General features: G+C 48.6%; 1 pseudogene; it reads left to right on the top strand.

The window, feature by feature from the left end:
* Positions 1-4,207: 4,207 nt before the first annotated feature.
* LOC129076854 (transcription factor BTF3 homolog 4-like) lies at positions 4,208-11,633 on the top strand (annotated as a pseudogene).

Here is an 11,633-nt window from a genome sequence, read left to right as displayed (position 1 = left end):
TTTAACACTTGACCTCGTTCTGTGGGTGAACAGATTCCTAGGAGCAAAGACTGGTCTCTTGTGGGGCCCTTAAACGAGGCCCCAGGGGAACAGTCAGAAGTTAAATCAATGAGCTTCATCTGTGCTCAAGGCCTTTGTTACTTGCAATGTCACTGATGAAGCGAGCATGCTAGAAAATGCCGTGCCCCCAGATACCGTCCCACCTGAGTTCATACATCTGGCTGTCAATTCTGGCTGCTCCTTTACCACCAGGGCCAGAAGCCTACTGCCTCTCCGCCTTCAGCTCTCCCAGCTTACGTGGTGGGAAAGCCTTAGAGGCTCAGGGCTGTGGCCTTCCGAGCCCAACCCCTCAGCCCACCCGCCCCAGGAGCTGCTGCTCCGTGCCTGGAGCCCAGCAACTTCCCACTGTTGATTCTCAGCAGCCTGTCCCATCGTTCACCGGAGGAGTCAGCCATAGCAGGCTCCAGGGATGATCCTCAGGTAACTGGAATGGGGCGTCCATTTGCTGTCTGAGACTTGGGTGATTCAGAACCACTCATTCTTCACTGATGGTTTGTAATTGCTAGTGCAGAGAATATCATGGCATGTTAGCCTGCTGTGAACTTGCCAGCCAGCCCTTTTATTTTTTATGGTATCACTTTTGTTACCGGTTTTTTCCCCATTAAAAAGTCTGAATCTTTTGTTTAAATTACACTTTATTGATTATTCTATTCCAGTTGTGCTGATTTTTCCCCCTTTGCCCTCCTCCACCCAGCATGCCCCACTCCCTCTGGCAATGTCCGCAGCATTGTTCATGTCCGTGGGTCATGCATTTAAGTTCTTTGGCTACTGCGTTTCCTGTATGGTACTTTACATCCCCATGTCTATTCTGTAATTACCTATTTGTACCTCTTAATCTCCTTGCCTCTTCACCCATTCCCCTATACCCCCGCCCCCCAATCTGGCAACCATCAAAACCCTCTATCCATGCTTCTGTGTCTGTTCTTGTTTGCTTTGTTTTTTTAGATTCAGTTGTTGGTAGATTTGTATTTTTTGCCATTTTGTTCATAGTTTTGATCTTTCTCTTAAATCCCTTTAACATTTCATATAATAATGGTTTGGTGGTGATGAACTCCGTTAGTTTTTTCTTTGGGAAGCTCTTTATGAGCCTTTGATTCTAAGTTATATCTTTGCTAGGTGGCCCAATCTTGGCTATAGGTCCCTGCTTTTCATCACTTTGAATACTTCTTGCCAGTCCCTTCCAGCCTGTAAAGTTTCTTTTGAGAAATCAGCTGACAGTCTTATGGGTATTCCCCTGTAGGTAACTAACTGCTTTTCTCTTGCTGCTTTTAAGGTTTTCTCATTACTTCTAACCTTTGGCATTTTCATTATGATGTGTCTTGGAGTGGGCCTCTTTGCATCCATCTGGCTTGGGAGTCCCCGTGCTTCCCGGACTTGCATGTCTATTTCCTTCACCAAATTAGGGAAGGTTTTTTTTTTCCATTATTTTTTCAAATAGATTTCCAGTTTCTTGTTCTTCTCTTCTCCTTCTGGTATCCATTTGATGCAAATGTTGGACTTCTTGAAGTTTTCCCAGAGGCTGCTTATACTATCCTTGTTTCTTTGGATCCTTTTTTCTTGTTCTGAATGGTTATTTTTCGCTGCCGTAGGTTCCATATCATTGGTTCTTGGCTTCGTCCATTCTATTTTTGTTTCCCTGTAAATTGTTCCTGTATTTCAATTAGTGTACCCTTCATTTCTGACTGGATCTTTTTTTATGCTGTTGAGGTCCTCACTAATGTCCTTGAACGTCCTTATCACCATTGTTTTGAACCCTGCATCTGATAGATTGCTCATCTCCATTTCGTGTAGCTCTTTTTCTGGACTTTCGATCTGTGCTTTCACTTGGGCCACGTTTCATTGTCTCCTCATTTTGGCAGCCTCCCTGTGTTTATTTTATGTATTCGGTAGAGCTGCTATGAGCCCCTGGCTTGGTAGTGTGGCCTAATGAGGTAGGTGTCCTGTAGGGTGCAGTGGCGCAGCCTCCCCTCGCACCCGAGCTGGGTACTCTAGGCGTACCCTTCCTGTGGGCTGAGTACACTCTCTTCTGGTAACTGAGCCTTGGTTGCTGCTGGCAGACCAATAGGAGGGATTTACCCAGGCTAGGCAGCTGCAAGGATTGGTTGTGACCATGGACCACCAACCTCTGCCCTCCGTGGAGGATCACGTGTGCAGGGGCAGGGTGGTGGTGCTCTGACACAGTTTGTAGCTGTCCACTGGGAGCTCTGGCCCTGGGGTTCCCGGGTGGTGCAGGCCACGGTCAGCCCCTGCCTGTGTTTTCCCCAGGGTCACCCTGCCTGGGCTATAAAGCAATCTGAGATGACCGCTACTTGTGCGGGGCTTGGAGATTCCCAGGTGAAGCCAAGCTGTGAATCGAGGCTGGCTGCTGCTAGTGCTGGGCCTGGGACTCCCTGAGGCCAGCTGGTGCTTGTTTGAGAGGATTTAGGAGGTTGTGAAGAGTGAGTCAAGACCGGCCATTCATAGGGGAAAGCAGCCTGGGTGGGCCTGTAAGTTGGGTGGGGCAGAGTCTCTGGGGATCCCCAAGGCGGATCAGTGTTAGCCAGGTCTATGGAGTCTCAGAGATGGCACCTACCCGCCAGCTCTGTGTGGGGAGGGTTTGGAAACGGGGCAGTGGCCTCTGCTCGCCTTGATGCCAGGCACTTCAGTTTGTCCCTGTGCACCACTGGTGCCTTTTAAGCTGCGACCCTGGTGCTGGAGCTCAGAGGGAGTAGCTCTGAGTAGGTGAGTCCATGTGTGGGTTCTTGAAGAGGAACTACTTGGGACTCCAGGAGTTTCTTCCACTGACTCGATCCCCGCTGGTTTTTGCTGCCAGAAGTTGTGGGGACTTACCTTCCTGGCACTGGAACCCTGAGCCGGGAGTCCCGGTGTGGGGCTAGGCCTCCTTGCTCCTGAGATATCCCTCCAGAACTTTAATCCACCGCACGTGGGTAAGGGACCAGCCTGTTCTGCGTGTGCTCCTCCTACCAGTCTGTATGGATGTGGTTTCTTTAATGCTGTAGTTGTCATACTCCATTAAACTTGATTTCTGATGATTTCGAGGGATGGTGGTTCTGTATTTTCGTTGTAACTTTGATGTGGTTGTGCGAAGTGGCAAGCCGTGTCTGCCTGTGCCGCCATCTGGACCAGTAGTGTGTCGATGAGTTTTAATGGCCTTTTTTTTTTTAAACCCGCTTATTATTATTCTATTCCAGCTGTCCCAATTTTTCCCCCTTTGCCCTCCTCTGCCCATCCCACCCCCGATTTCTACAATCTATCCCCACACTGTGGTCCATGTCTGTGGGTCACTCGTACATGTTCTTGACTAGTCCCTCCTCCTCCTCTTTACCAATATCTGCCTTCCCCCTCCCCTCTGGCCCCTTCCTGTCTGTTCCATGTTTCCATGCCTGTGGTTCTATTTTGCTTATTAGTTTATTTTGTTCATTCGATTCCTCTTATAGGTGAGATCATATGAACTTGTCAGGCTTTTAAAAAAATCTGTCTTCTCGTTTTGCCTCTCAGTCCATCCTTGGACACACTGTATAGACAGCAGATTCCAGGCACATCGAGCATTTGCTTTCGCCTGTGTGATTTCTGATGGTTGGCGGGTCTTATAGGACATGTTTCTAGAGAAGGATTTCCCAGACTTCGAAGCCCGGCCCCCTCTGTAAGCATGAAAAATCCATACCCTTCTGTGACATTATTAGGAATTAAAAATTCACCGTCACAACTGGGAACACGCAATGCCATTGGGAGGAAAAGCACTGCTTTTTCAAGCCGCAGAAGGGATCGTCCTCGCAGTTGGCTGAGGAAATGCAGTGCATTTACATTTCGGGGGCTGTTTCTACTCGGGATGCTGGGACTGGCTTGTAAATGTAAGCCCTGTGAGGCTGACCCAGGGAATGGGGGTGGCTCTAGGGGAGAAAACATGCAAACCAGGCCCCACCTTCATAATGCACAGTGGACGGTGTTCCTTCCGCTCCCTCCTGACCTGCCCCCTCTTGTCCTGCAGCTTCATGGAATTGAGCCTTGAAAGCACCTGTCCGCAGTGAGTGCAGACTCAGCTGGAGCTTGCCCATGCTTCCCACACACTCGAGGCAACTCTGGTGTTAAGGGCCCACGATCCCTGGCTTTAGGGGCGCTATCATCCCTGGGGGGATATGCTTAATACATGAGGGGCCCAGCTCCTTCCCTCAAGCTGCTAGAACGTCATGGCGGTGACTCCACAGTCACGGAAAGGAGAGCCTCAGGCTGCTTAGGATACAGCACGAGTGTCGGCTCCCGGTGACTGTGAGTGATGTCATGATAGTTCAGTCATTCTGTGGCCTGCTCTTCAGCTGAATCACTGAAGTGCTTACTTAAGCCCATTTGTTTGGGAAATGGACCCCTCAGAGGCAAGGGGGTGGCCAAGGCAGGGTTACGGCCTCGGCAGGCCCCGCTCCACCTTTCTTCTCCCCACTCCGCCTGACTGAGCAGGCCTGGGCTGCTCAAGTCCCTTGATGTCAAGGTGGGGGGTCAGGGCAGGGGATCACGCTCCATGAGGCACCGAAGACAATCCACCAAGAGCGGGGTGAACACATCGCATGGGAGATGTATACACGATGAGAGAAGTTAAGCTCTTTGACATTTAATGTATGGATTTACTAATGTAAAGTGTTCCAATATGCTGGGTGATGGTAACCCCAGCCCTTCCTAGTTTTCCCCTGTGCTTAGAGGCACAACGCCTGGAAGCGGCATTTTCCACTCTTCCTTACGGTGGGGTGGGTTCAATTCTACGATGAGTAGGGGAGGGAGGAAGGTAATTTCGCACTGCTGGCTGCTCAGGACAGGCCTCTGGGCATCAGCAGGAGGCAGATGTGGGTTTTGCCAGGTCTCGGGGTGTCGTCTTGAGATTCATCCCCTTCAGTCGTGAGGGAAGTGGAAGCCAGCGCGAGAGAGTCCCTGCAACCCTTGCTCTCCTGGATCTCGGGAAGCTGCTTCTCTTACCTTGGCCCCCTGCCTTTCAGCAGCTGGGTAAGCTTCTGGTTCTGTATGAAGCACTTCTGTCCTGAAGACTTAGGATGGCTTGTGGGTCCCTGCTCAAACCCTGACTAGTTGACCTCCCTCAGAGTGTGGTCCTGCCCACTGGAGGGACGAGCACGTTCCACGGGGAGGGGCCTTTATTTTCCCTAGTTTACACAACGCAGTACATTGAACCAAATGTACAACTTTGGGAGATGGGACGTCGTTTTATGAATCAAATGGAAAAGAAGAATGACACCTATTAAACTACCACCATCAATTTTAATAGGCAACCAATTTCACAAATGTTAAGATGTGAAAACATGGATGGCTTAAGACGCGTAAAATGGTAACACTCAAAAGCTGAACTCAGGTAATTAATGAAGGTCAATGCAAAGAAACTGAGAGCAAAAGACTAACATCGTAAGCCCAAGGGACCACAAGAGAAGGGCCAGGCTGGTTTGAGGTTTGTTAGAACCGTGGTACGAATGAAAACCAAAGCAATCTAACCGGTCTGCCCAAAATTCACAGTGATCCAGACTGAAATGTGAAAGTCTATCCCCTATCATAAGCAAAAGCCTTGCCACGAGTGCACGTTTTACCTTTAGGCGTTAGCTAATGCTAGCTAGGATGAAAGCATCACAGTTAGCAAAACATTAAACGATTCCCTCCACACAGCAGGGAAAAAAGGAGAAAGGCTGGAGTGGTTGTAGACTAATACAGCCGGAGAGACATGTCATCCAAGTGCCGTGCTTGGACCCTGTTTAGATCCTGATCAGGAGAAGCCAACAGTGAAAAGGCATTTATGAGAGAATCCAGGACCGGTGACCACCCAGTGGATATTAGATGATAGGAGCTATTCCCTTTACGACGGTGGCGCTCCTGCTATTATAATTACGTTTCGAAAGGGGGGTGTCCTCATGTCTTAGAAATGATCCTGAAGTTTCCTGGATGAGATGACATCGGGGACTGTTCTGAAGGAGTCCAGCAGGAATGAGGTGTAGAAGGAATGGGATTACCCAGCGGTGTTACTTGTGTAGGCCAGGTGATGAATACACGGGAGGCCCTCCTACAAATCTCGGTGTTCTTGTTTGAAAATTCCCATAACAGAAAGTTTAGGAAAAGTAAGTATCCAGAATATGAAGGCAAAGCTCCCTATTTTTACGAGATGTCTAAATGCAAGCAAATTCCATCTCTACAGAATTTCACTAAGTCAGTGATAAATATTTAGACACCTTCCTTGAGATTCCTTACTACTAACTGAAAACAGTTAAGCTGCTTACCCCTGAGAAACACATGTTCTGCCAGGTATGGTTAAAAGGAAAACAAGGTTGAAGTTATATATATATATATATGTATACACACACACACACACACACACATACATATACATATACATATACATATACATATATATGTGGGTATATATATAAAATAATATAGTTTCAAGTGAAAACGTATTCCTTGGTCAGCAAATACAATTGGAAGGTGCATGGAGAACATTGTGAAGAGCTGAAGAAACAGGAGGCAGCCCTCTTGCTCTTGCTGTGCGTGGCCGTTGGAGGGCCCTCCCTGCTTTAGATTTACGGGCAGTGAAAATCAGGAAAGGTTAGCCAGACTTCAGGCTCAGGTTCCGATAGGGGGCACGGGGAGAGCTCGCAGAAAGAAGGTGGTGGTACATAGAATGACTATAGCTGATGACAAAAGACTTCAGAGGTCTCTGAAAAATGGCTGTGAATAATATAGCTGGTGTATATTGAAGAGGTAAACATGATTAAAGGTGATGGAACAGCTATTTATTTCAACAATCCCACAGTCCAAGCTTCCCTTTCTGCTAACACCTTTGCAATTACTGGTCATGCAGAAGCCAAGCCAACCACACAAAAGCTTCCTGAAATATTAAGTCAGCTCGGTGCTGACAGCTTAACAAGACTTTGAAGGTTAGCTGAACAATTCCCTTGGCACACATAGGGTATCAGCACCAAAACCAGAAGACACTGATGAGGAGGATGATCAGGGTCCGGATCTCGTAGAAAATATTGATGAGGCATCAAAGAAAGACGCTAGCTGCAATCGTTTCTGGCTTTTGGAAGCTAACATGGACTGTGGTTCCAAAGTTTTTCAGATAATGAGGAATGTCAGCTCTTCCCGGTTCAATAACATAAATATTTTGTATATTAAAAAAGAACTGAAGAAATAGATACTAGGATAAACTGCACCAAGTGGCAGCACTGCCATTCTGTTGAATGAAAATATAGATGTTTCTAAAACTCGTCAGTTCATGACATAATCTCAGGGTGCTTTTCTGGAAGAATCAATTGTCAGAAAGGGAAGACCCTCATTGCGTCATTAACACCCCTCCTCAAAAGCTGCCTCTTTTCCTGTTCTTTTTCCGGATTATTGATAGTTTCTTTTTATAATTTTACAATGTACTTTATTATTTGTTTTCGATTGTTGACCCTAGTGCAGATGTCCCCCGTTCTTCCTCCTCCCCCCACCGAGGCCATCACCACATTGTTGTCTGTATCCATGGGCTATGCATATATGCATATATGGTTTTGCCTAATCTCTTCCAGTCCTCCCCACATCCCTCCCCTCTGGAACCTGTCAGTCTGTTCCATGTATCCATGTCTCTGGTCCTATTCTGGTAATCTGTTCGTTAGATTCTACATATGAGTGAAATCATATGGTATCTGTCTCCTATCGAGCCTTCTGGTGAATTCCTCCAAGCACCAGGCCTGGTTGTTTCAAAGCAGTGAGCACTCTCTCTTAATCTGGTTATTCTAGTTATCATTTCTCCAATTTTGGTGCTTTTCAGACTAAGGGATTCATGTCCTTTTCCCTGCTTTCCTCCCTTATGTATTAAGCAAATCCCCCCAGGGATGATAGCGCCCCTAAAGCCAGGGAAGGTGGGCCCATAACACCAGAGTTGCCTCTAGTGTGTGGGAAGCATGGGCAAGCTCCAGCTGAGTCTGCACTCACTGGGGACAGGTGCTTTAATGGGAGAGGGTGACATTAAACAGAAAGTGACCTTCTACAGGGTTCCCCTGAGCTCCATGGCGGGAGCCCTGGCGTGGGGGTCTGTGCAGGCCACTGGCTGTGCGGGGGCCCCATGTCCTCAGGCCAGGCATCTCCTGAGCAACCCTGGCCACTTTCCTTGTCTCTCTTTTCGGAGCACCTCCCAGGCACAAGAGCATCATCAAAGTCTTGCCAGGTGTGTTACAAAGAGGTCCGAGATAGAAGGGTGTAGCCAAGGGACGTGCGCTTCGACACGTACATCCCAGTTTCTGTCTGTGTGACTTTGGTCCCATTGCTTTAGCTCTCGTGTTGAAGATCACCCATTCCCCCAGTGGTGTGAGAATTCAGGGAGCTGCAGCTGAGGAAGCAGCTTGGCAGGCCAGGGATGAAAGCGTGCACCCCTTTATCCCTGCCTTCATTCCTTGCCCCCACTGGGTCCCTGCTGCTCCGTGTCTGCATCCTGTTCACAGCCCACCCATTACATGGGGCCCAGGAAGGCAGCTGTGCGGCCTGACGGTAAAGAAACTTCCGGTTTGTTTTTCCGATAAATTTCAGTATGGGTTCTGGAGTTACAGCAATGCACTGGCTGTGCACTCTTGATCTCCGTTTCTATGGAGGATGACAGCCATCAGGATGGACAGCCTCACACCATGTCCAGGGGTAGCGTCGTCACTTTTCCTCACAGTGAAGGCAGCTTCATTATTGGCCTCTGTCCCCATTTGGTTCACTCCACCCCCAGGCAAGTGCAGGTTTTTCTACTCAGTGATTTTGGGGAGAATAGCTGGCTACGTCCTGTCAGCCCTGCCTTTTTCCTCGTGGGAGAAAGGCCGCTGGCAGGGTGGGATTTCTGGGTGCGCGAGTGCAGTTAACTCCGGAGCCCACCTGCAGGCTCCTCGGCCTGTCACACTGAGCTGTGTCTTCCAACTTAGCTCTAGGAAGAGAGAGGTGTTATTGGAGCCTCCACCTTTATTCTTTTATTTCTCAATATCTCAGAACGTGGGAGCAGGGGACAGAGGGGTGGCGCTTACTGGATTTTCTCGGAACACCTCAGCACGCAGTATAAACTAGGTATCAAACCTGCCTCCCCCTCCCTTCTCTTCCCCCCCCCCACACACATACACACCCCCCCACACACACTTGTCAGGTTCTGTTGCTGCTTTCTCCACCACACCGCTGATTTTGTCAATCCCTTTTGGCGTCATCTCTTGCTACATCTTTTTAAAGACACTAGTTACTGTGCTCATGGTCAGTACTTCCTGTCTCCTCTGGGATATTATGCACCATGGATGTAAAATCAGATTTTACGTCAAATGAATACACATTCAAGATTGTGGCCCTCAGAACTCTAATAGGACTCTCCCCTCCCTGACAACTCTCATTTCTTGCGATGTCCTGGCCGACACGCCTCGTGTGAGCCCAGTCGTCTGTACACTGTTTCCATTGTCTATACTCAAGCCTTTGTGTCACCTCATGGAACTCACAAACCTCACTAGAAATATTTAGAGCAGCTCTTTCCTCCTCAGTAGTGAAGATGTCCCCATGATCCCTGTTCCCTGCTACCCACGCCTTTGTGTAATCCCCTTCCACAGAGTGTGGGCTGGACTTCCTAACTGCCTTCTAATGAACAGAACGCGGGACAAGGGATGAGACGTCAAGACGGATCAGACCAAAAAGACTGTGGCTTCCATCTTGGCCCGTCTCAGGAAGCCAGCCGCCGCATCGCGTGGCAGCCCTTGACAGGTCTCGCGTGTGAGGACTCAGGGCTGCCAACAACTTTGCGAGTGAGCTGGGAAGTGAATCCCCACTCTGCCCCTTCGAGCCTTCAGTGGAGATCGCAGCCCCACCTGGCATCTTGCCTGCAGCCTCATGAGAGACCTTGAGGTAGAGGAAACCCGCGAAGGTCCTCAGCTGCAGAAAAGGAGAGATAGCAAGTGGTTGCTGTTATGCAGCAACGTGTAACTAAAGCAATGGCTTCTGCCCTGCTTTTAATTAAAGGCAAAAGTTTTACCTGATGATTCTTCTCTTTCCCGTCTCACTGCCACCCATTCTCCCCCTAGTCCCGTCCCGCCACAGACAACCACCACAAAATCTGGCGAAAAGCTGTCTGTTGCCGTAGGAATCGCTTGTTATCTGTTTACAGCCCCAACCTCTCAAATCTGAGCTGTGAACATCTTTGCCCAAAGTCCCAGTGAGGTTCTGAAGGAGTGAAGTCTCTTGCTTGAGATGGAAGATGTGCGAGTTTCTTCTTGGTGCGTGAAATAGTTGATATGTGCAACCTGCTCTGGTGGTTATTTTTAGATCTTCTCTCTGCTGGAGTGCCTGGGTCTTGTTTTCACATGTCTTTCAATGCTTGTGTGTGACTGAATGAGGTCAGCTCCCCGGAGAATAGGAGTTCCGGCATCGTCTTTACGGGGAAGTTCTGTATGCACGTGGAGATGTAGTTCTTCTTTTTCTTGATCCCCTTTAAGTATTTAAAAATCTTTTCTTGTTGTTTGCTTTTCTCATACATGAGTATAGATCTCATGGCTCTCTGGAAATGTATCTGTCAGACATCATCAGCATATGAGTGCCACCACTTAGAAATATTCACCGAGTGAGGGTTACTCGTTTGGAATGTTGCATCTTGCTTATTAACTCAGGGATCGTGTTTCAGAAGAGAGCACGGATGCCGGCAAAATCAACAGCAACGCTTCTGTTCAAACAAGTGCAGGTAACAAGAAGTGACTCTGGTCGGAAAACAGTGCCATGGTAGAACCCTTCCTGAAATGCCTGAGTCAGTCAGTACACATGAGCCTCCCATCCTGAGGGGACTGTAGAGAAGCTCTGCAGCGCGGGGAATGGTGGCAGTCAGCGCTGAGCTCCACTCCAGACATTGTCAAACGTTTGTATCATCTGCAAAATGTATACGCTCGTGACAATCACACAAAGGGTTTAAACTTTATTATTATGCGTTAATAAGGAATCTGCCTGACGAGGATGTGGTTTTGGTCACGTTCCTGTATTGGTCAGGACAAAGGATGCTATGCTGTATAACAAATGAACCCTCAAACCTCAGTGGCTTTGCTTTTCTCCCAGGTGAAATATGATTCTCCATAGCTGCTGTTGCTTTCGTGTGGCCCTGCCCATGTAACACATGGCCGCCAAGACTCTTTCCGTTGCCTCGGCCCAGAGGTGACCTGTGGCACTTCTGCTCCAGGCCCACTGGTAGAACGAGTCATGTGGCCCTGCTAAAGCACAAAAGAGTTAGGTAGAGTGATTTTCCCTAGAAGAGGGGGAGGAAGTGGAAGATTTGGTGAACACACAGCATTGTTTCCCCATTACACATTATTTTCAAGTGAGAATGGTGGCAGACATGCCTTGGGGCTGGGTCAGGTTGCTGGCCAAACTTGAGGAGCCGGTTGGGTGGAGTGCATAGGTGTGCACAGGTGACTGGAGGGGGCCGCGTCTGGCTGGAGGCCACCTATTGCTTCTAAGGAGGGCAGTGATCCTTGCACTTATGCCCTGCGAGAGTTTTTGAGTCCTATGTTACAGATCTTCCAATCTTTCAGGAGGAAGTAGAAATGCAGATTGTACCGTAA

Source organism: Pteronotus mesoamericanus, unplaced genomic scaffold (assembly GCF_021234165.1).
Source record: "Pteronotus mesoamericanus isolate MK-2021 breed Mesoamerican mustached bat unplaced genomic scaffold, CSHL_Meso_final contig_65, whole genome shotgun sequence".
NCBI classification, from domain to species: Eukaryota; Metazoa; Chordata; class Mammalia; order Chiroptera; family Mormoopidae; genus Pteronotus; species Pteronotus mesoamericanus.
The sequence above is the reverse complement of the archived record's forward strand: the minus strand, read 5'-3'. Positions and strand labels throughout refer to the sequence as shown.